General features: G+C 40.6%; 1 pseudogene; it reads right to left on the bottom strand.

Annotated features, from left to right (window-relative positions):
• Positions 1 to 2,324: 2,324 nt before the first annotated feature.
• Positions 2,325 to 7,951, bottom strand: LOC110286436 (annotated as a pseudogene).
• Between the last annotated feature and the right edge of the window lie 206 nt (positions 7,952 to 8,157).

Below are 8,157 nucleotides of genomic sequence, written 5' to 3'. Positions count from 1 at the left end.
TGTCCTGGAACTCACTCTGTAGACCAGGCTGGCCTCGAACTCAGAAATCCGCCTGCCTCTGCCTCCCAAGTGCTGGGATTAAAGGCATGCGCCACCGTGACACCCGGCATGGGGTGCTTTCTTATAGGACTCAGAACTGCCACCCCAGGGACAGCTGCACCCACCATGTGCCCTCCGACTCTGAGCAATAATCACTAATTGAGAACATATCTTACAGCTGGATCTCATGGAGGCCTTTCCTCGACTGAGGCTCCTTCTTCTCTGATGACTCTAGCTTGTGTCAAGTTGACATAAAACTAACTGGGTTTTTTTTTTAAAGTTTTCCAACTTTTAGGTTTTGATTCCTGAAAAGCATTTGAAAATTTTCCATTAATTAATTAATTAATTAATTTACTTTATTCCTTTACATCCTGGATCACAGATTCTCCTTTTTCTCTCCTCCAAGTCCTTCCCTCCCCGCTCCCCTCCCCGCTCCCCTCCCCCTCTCTTCCCTTTCTCCTCAGAGAAGGGATGCCTCCCATGATATCAACTTGCCTTAGCGTATTAAGTTGCAGTAGCACACTGCATTTTGGAAATGTTTAATCAGTATTCATTGGAAGCTCATTTGAAGACTTTAGAAAAGTGAAATCACTGCAAACAAAACTTGCAAACAGGAAGACACTGAGATTTATTTCTTGAAAACAACAGGGGAACTGAAATTAAATGATGAGAGTTCAAATGATTTGTAAGATTTAAGTTTGCAATTCTATACTTGAATGTTGGACTATCGTGACTTTGAAGAATCTTTTGATGAAGTTCCTATTTTTAATTGGATAGATGTATACCTTGTACCAAAATAGAATGACTTTGAAAGCATTTACAATTTTACAGCATGAAATTTATACAAACTATTTAAGAATCAAAAAATAGAAACAACTTATTTTAAAAATTCTTGTCACATTTAAAGTATTTGTTGAAGAAAGATAGTCCTAATGGAAGCAAAATACCACTATTTGAGAAACTATTTGAGCTTATATATCTATATATTTCAGCAAAACATAACTTGAATTATCCTCTAGGTATAGAATTTGTACCACATCAGCTAAAGGTAAGTTTCTATCAATTCAGATGTGTCTTACCAATCCATCTATGGCTATTGTTCAGAGAAGTAAAGAACTGTCTGTGTAAAAAAAAAAATAGTGCATGGAAAATTATATATCCTAGCCCCAAATCATGAGTTTAGCCTTAATAAATCACAACATAGACAAAAAGTAACTCAAACTGAAGATGTGAATCTAAGCACTAAAGCAATCCTCTTACAAGAGCACACAGGTGAAAACATACATGACCTTGAATTGGGAATGGGTCTCTTAGACATGATATTAAAACCACATGTAATCAAAGAAGGAAATTGATAAATTGTACTTTGTGAAAATTGAAAAATTTAAAAATATTTATAGGTATGTCCATGCCTTGGCACATGCATGGGGGGACAGGACAACACCTGGTCATCAGTCCTTTCTTTCTACCATATGGGTCCTAGGAATCAAATTCAGGTTCTCAGACTTGGTGGCAGGTCCCTTTATCCACTGAGCTATCTCTCTGGCCAGGAAAATCAATAATAATAAAAAAATAGACTTTGTACATCAAAAGATGTTATCCAGAAAGTGAAAAGCTAGGGTTAGGGAGTACAGCTCAGTTGGTAAAGTGCTTACCTGGTAAGCATGAGGCCCCGAGTTCTATCCTCAACATTCATATAAAAAGCCAGGTTTGGTATAAAACTTGTAATCCCAGTGCTGGATAGATAGAAATATGCAGATTTCTGGGGCTTTTTGGTCAACCAGCATAGCCTACTTCATGAGTTCCAGGCCAGTGAAACCTTGTCTTAAAAAAATAATAGTGAATGGTGCCTGAAAAATAGCCCCTGAGGTTGTCTCTGGCTTCCACATGTATGTGTACATATGTGTACCAACATCCACACACAGCCCAACACACAATGGACTAATCTATAGCTCCTCTGAGTGGTGAAAGGCACTTTACATTTCAGGGCAAAATAAAGAAAACAAATGAACAAACCATAATTCACATTCCCCAGCCCTGGTTTTGGTGAAGGAGGGGAGACTGTTCTACTGTAAGACACTAAGGAGAGGAGAGAAGAAAATAGCCCATAGGCATCAGCAAAGAGCCAAGTAGGTCAGGGTCAGTCAAGGCTGCCTTCTGGAGAGCCAAAGAGAAAAACATACAAAGGGCACAGGCTTCCGAGTGGGAACTTTACTTCCATGTGAAATGATAGTGTCTGTATTACGCAAAAGTGGTGGGATCAGCAGGGCTCCTCTACTATCACTTCATTTTTCATTAGTGCTGAAGCCTAGTATGATCATGCAGTAGACGTAGATAAAGTGCATCTGAGGATTCTCAAGGGAGAAGCCAGGGGAGAGCAAAGTGGTTTGAAATAGTAGCACTACCAGGTTCTGACAGCCTTGCCATTTTGTCTGCCTCAGCCATCTGCTGCAACCTCTCTATAATGAGGTGGTCTGGGTGGATCTCTATGTGTTGTCTGGCCATCATGTAGCTCATTGAAGAGTTGTCTTGAAGTGCTTGAGCCTTCATTATATGCTCCATCATGACTGTCCATCCATAGTGCCTTTAACAATGCAGCACAACGAAGAGACAAGCTTATTGGAGATTGTCATCTTCTCAACGTTCTTATCCAAGATCTTCATGAGCTTTCAGAGATTGTCAAAATTTCTCTTGTTTTCCTCCATGTTCTTTTTCTCATCTTTTCTAGCCCTTTGCCATCCACAGATACACAGATTTCCCCTATACAACCCCTTGACATGATGCATGCAGCACTTGAAAATAGGCTTAGGTATGAATACCATCTTAAAGCCCACTTCTTCATACACTCCACGAAGGCAGAGTTGGCTACCCAGTCATTGCTTGCACTAGTGATAGAGTAAATGGATTTCTGTGTCTACTTCATGGGAGATAAATGCTTTGACATGAAAGTCATCTCTCCTAGAGTGAGAGGTGTGGTAGCCCAGTAGCTCAGAAAGGTATCACTGCCATTTATTGGAATCTTCTTTGATTCCAAGCTCAATGTTCTTAGAGAACACCTCACAGAATTACTCACAGTTCTCTTTGTCTTCTGTCAGCTTAGAGATGACCTCAAGTCCCTTCTTTACAATGGTTTTGTGGATGACTTTCCAGGTTTTGCTCTGCTGGAACATTTCTTAGGGGATGTTCATTCTTGGAACCAACCACATAACAGATGAAGTTGAGAGAACCTGTTATTAATTCACCACAGCTGTCCATGATGAACATATGATGAGCACAGAGCTTGATGTTCTTTTTGATCTCAAAGAGGACAACAGTAACTTGCCAAAGGATGATGAACTATGCCACGAATTTCAATTGACGTTCTACAGAGAAGTGTTTGACTGCCAAGTGGTCTTCCCAATCACTGGTGAGGCTCTTATAGAATTCACAATCAGGGTTTTTGGTACAAATGGACTTGGTCTGGCTCATTCTTTCCTAACAATGTATTTCTTCTTAATTTTCTTGTTTTCTCTTTTTCTTATTTTTGCCAGTATCATCCTCCTAAACTGATATTGCATCTTCAAACTTAGGATTCTCCTTATCATTCTTACTGTCCTCTTCCTTTTCTTCCTTTGCTTCATTTTCACTGATCTGAATCTCTCCTTTCTTACCCCCCCCAAAAAAAATAGAATAGCCCATGAATTTTGAGTGCTTCTTAACCACTACCTTGAGCCTCCTATCCTCTAAGTATTATTTCTGGTCTTCTTTTGGGGTGAAGTATCAGTTTAATACTCTGCTCAATAGGCTGACCATGATGTGCCTGTATAGTGTTCATCATTATTGTACTTTGCGACCACAACTTTCTCTGCCACAATGGAATCAATACTGTCTCTCTTTTTTGTCAACTTGACAAAAACTATAGTTATCTGAAAAGAGGGAATCAAAATTGAGAAGATTACTCCATAAGATTGTCCTAGAGGCAGATCTGTGGACAGACTCTCTCTCTCTCTCTCTCTCTCTCTCTCTCTCTCTCTCTCTCTCTCTCAGACGGGGTCTTTCTATGTAGTCCTGACTGTCCTGGAATTTGCTATGTATACCATGGTGGCATTGAACACACAGAGATCCACATACCTTGACCTCCCCAGTGCTAGGATTAAAGTCTAGCCCCACTATACCCAACTCTTATGGGGCATTTTTAAAACTAGTGAGTTACATAGAAGAGCCAATCCAATTGCCTATGTTGTTACCCTGGGAAGATAGTCCTGATGTCTATAAGAAAGCTTGTTGAGCAAGTCATGTGAACAAACCAAGTAGCAGCATTATTCTGTGGCTTCTTTATCAGTTCTTGCCTCTAGGTTATTGCCTTGAGTTCCTGTTCTGAATTTCCCGAATGATGGACTACAAGATGTAAGATGAAATAAGCCATTTACTCCCAAGTTACTTTTGGTCATGATATTTTTATCACACCAATAGAAACCCCAAGACAAACACCAAACTGCTGAATCCTAGAGATGTCTGCACCAGCCTGGAGGGCCTCCATGAAAGTTTCTGTGCCAGACTGAGTAATGGTTTCTACATTATCTATTTTTCTCAAGCTTGCTTATGCCAATTCCTGTCTCCATTAAAGTCAGGGTGTATTCCTGAGAGTTGAGGATGATGTCAATTTTCAGCTTTTTACCCCTGCTCAACTTGGACAGGACGGCCATAGTAACTCTTTTCCAAGACATCAGAAATATTAGAACACTTTCTTGTTAGAATAGAAAGGAACACTTTCTTGTTAGAATAGAAAGTATCCATGATAAGGGACATGTATTGAACAAGTTTTGTCTAAAAGACAAAAGTCTCCATCTCCTCCTTGTGCTACACATCTCTGTAATCTTGAGCGGGCAGCATTGCCCTAGTTCAGACCAGGGTGGGCCTGACTTGAATAAAACTGCAAGGCTGCTCAGGGTAAAAACTTGGTTCATTTAATTTGGACAGGGGTAAAAATCTGAAAATTGAAATCATCCCCAACTCTCAAAAGAGTAGGGCATGTGTCTTTTGTTTCCCAATGGTGTAGTCATTGATAAGTTGCTTTTGCTCCAGTAAACTCCCGCCCATGCTTGAGCAAGAAACTAAACTAAACCTGGTGGTTCATATGCAAAAAGATAACATGAAAATAGAAAGAAGACTTTTTGAGAAGGGTTTCAGCAGGAGATTGCAGGGGATTCATGCCTATCAGATAATAAAAACTTTAAAGGATAATGAAAGCATATTTGTTTGGATCATTTCTATTTTGACATTGTACTAGAAGTCCTAGCTATTGTAAAAGGCAAGGAAAAGAAATAGAAAGCCTGAAAATGGAAAAAGCAAGAAATTAAATTGTCTTTGAGAACAAATAAAATGATCATCTATGTAGAAAATACAAAAGACTCTGTCAAAAAACTACTACAACAATTAAGTTAGTTTACCACAATTTCAATACAATACAAGGTCAAAATAGAATATTGTAGCAATGAATAATTATAAATTGTAATAGTATCATAGATAACATCATTAAAAACTCTGAGCTACATAGGCATAAATCTGACCAAGGTGGTGAGGGAGTCTGCAGCTTGTTTCCATGGTCTTGTCCATGACATCCAGTCCCATGTGACTGAGCCTGTGTGTAGGGTACTACAGGAACCAGTTCCTAGCTTCCAATAAATAGCTAACCCTACTCCTCTTGGCTCATCATCAGGTTATCCCTTTCATCTGACAATGATTATGTCTCAGTATGAGTCAGTGGTTGAAATTAGTGCTGGTATGTATGAGATACTGTGCAAGGTCTATGATCTGCACAGTGGCCACTTTATGGCCTTTAAGAGTCCCCAGTGAAGGAGAAACTTGAGTGAGCCTTTCCATCAGCATGGGTTTTGAGGTGTCTTACTGAGGAGGCTGGAAGCATTTGAGCATGCCTATGTTGTATGGCTGATGGATGTTGTGGTGGATGGAGTATGCTTGGGCCATGTGATGTGGCAGTATTAGGAGGTGTGGCCTTATTGGAGGAGATATAGCCTTATTAGAGGAAGTTTGTCACTGTTTGAGTGGGCTTTGAGGCTACTATGTTCAGGCTCTGCCCAATGTGGAATGGAGCTTCCTTCTGACTGCCCGTGGAAGAGAGTTCTCCTTCTGGATGACTTAGAATCAAGATGTAGAACTCTTGACTCCTCCAGTATCATGCCTGCCTGAACACTGCCATGCTTCCCATCTTGATGATAATGGACTGGACCTCTGAAACTGTAAGCCAACCCCAATTAAATGTTGTTCTTTAGAAGAGTTGTCTTGGTCATGGCATCTCTTCACCTTCACCAGGTTTGCCAGCTAAGGTCATAAAGGTTCTCATGTGACAGTATCTGAGAGGCCTAGATTTCCTTCATGCAAATTGTATCAGTCACCAAGATCTGAGGTCAGAGAATCTTGAGATCTTGTGACAAATGGTGAGACCTGAAAGCTGGCTAATTTTGGCTTAGGTGGAATCATTACAGCCACCAGAGAGCCCTTACACTTAAGATTGTTACATTCTAATATCACACTCCTGAAGTTTTGCAGTCTACATATACACCAACCTGTGGATAAGTGGCATGTTGGTTATATCTTAGTAAAGGTGTTTCCTTGAGACTCTGCGTTCTGTGGAAATTCTGAAGCTGACTGGTTCTACAAATTCTTTTTTTGATACAGGGTCTCTCTATATATAGTCATAGATATCCTGGAACTCACTATGTAGATCGGGCTGACCTTGAACTCACAGAGATCCACTTGCCCCTGACTCCTGAGTGCTGGGATTAAAAGCATGCTGCCCAGCCAAAAATCTTTGATCTTGTAGGACTGCCTCCAGAAGATGACTGCCTAAGATACTGCAAGGAGCTGCTTCTTAGAGAGAGGGCCTAGGCCAGTGCAATTAGTGGTGTTGAATGTAGAGAGGTCTGAAATATAGCCAGCTACGCTGCAAATGCTCACCTACATCTCTTCTCTTCTCTTCTCTTCTCTTCTCTTCTCTTCTCTTCTCTTCTCTTCTCTTCTCTTCTCTTTTCTCTTCTCTTCTCTCTTCTCTCTACAGGGATTTTCTATGCACGCCTGGCTGTCCTGGAACTCACCACATAGACAAGCCTGGCCTCAAACTCAGAGATCTGCCTGCCTCTATTTCCTGAGTGCTGGGATTAAAGGCATGCAGTACTACATCTGGCTTGCAAATACTGACTTTTAACCCACTTAAGTGCATCTCTGTCCTGTGGCAGTCTTTTTTCTTATGGATATTGTGTGTGTGTGGGGGAGTTGTGCCTTGTTATGCAAATGAAAACTCAGGTTATTAGGCTTTTGAGTACCAACTGTGGTGGTTTGAATAAGAAACCTGAATAAGACCCTGTGCAATTTTTTTTTCAGAGCCAGTTAGCTTCAGATTTTCCACAGAACACAGGTTCTGAAGGAAATATTTTTGCAAAGATACAACCAATACACAGCCCTCTAGGTTCAGATTTTTGAATGTCTGGTCACCAGGAAGTAGAACTGTTTAGAAGGATTAGGAGGTATAACCTTGTTGAAGTAGGTGTAGCCTTGTTGGAGGAAGTGTGTCTCTTTGTCCAGATGAGAATATAGTTCTTAGCTACTTCTCCAGCACCATGCCTGCTTGCTGCCATGTTTCCCACTATGATGAAAATGTACTAACCCCTGAAACTGTAAGCCAGCTCCAATTAAATGCTTTCTTTCATAGGAGTTGCCTTGGTCATGGTAACTCTTCACAACAATAGATCAGTGACCAAGACACTCAGCCATCTCTCAGACCCAAAAGCACTCTTGTGCACATAAGGAAGAAGGTGGTCCAGATGAGCAGTGGAGTGTCTTCTTTCCCCCTTAGGGATACTTGAATGGCGAGGACACCACTAAGAATGTAATCTCTTCTTCCTTCTAAAGCCATGGGGACTCTATTACAGAAAATTTAGTGGGAGATAGTCAGCTTTTACTTTATTTTGTATTTTCAGACTCAGAACAGTTCAAGATTTTGATCAAAGGGCATAAATGCCAGGAGCCCAAAAAAGTCTTAGGGTTGATTTTGGAAGTTTCACAGAGAAAATCAATGGTAAATGATTTTTCCCCACTAGGCCAGTGGTTCTCAACTCCCTA

This window comes from Mus caroli, chromosome X (assembly GCF_900094665.2).
Source record: "Mus caroli chromosome X, CAROLI_EIJ_v1.1, whole genome shotgun sequence".
NCBI classification, from domain to species: domain Eukaryota; kingdom Metazoa; phylum Chordata; class Mammalia; order Rodentia; family Muridae; genus Mus; species Mus caroli.
The sequence above is the reverse complement of the archived record's forward strand: the minus strand, read 5'-3'. Positions and strand labels throughout refer to the sequence as shown.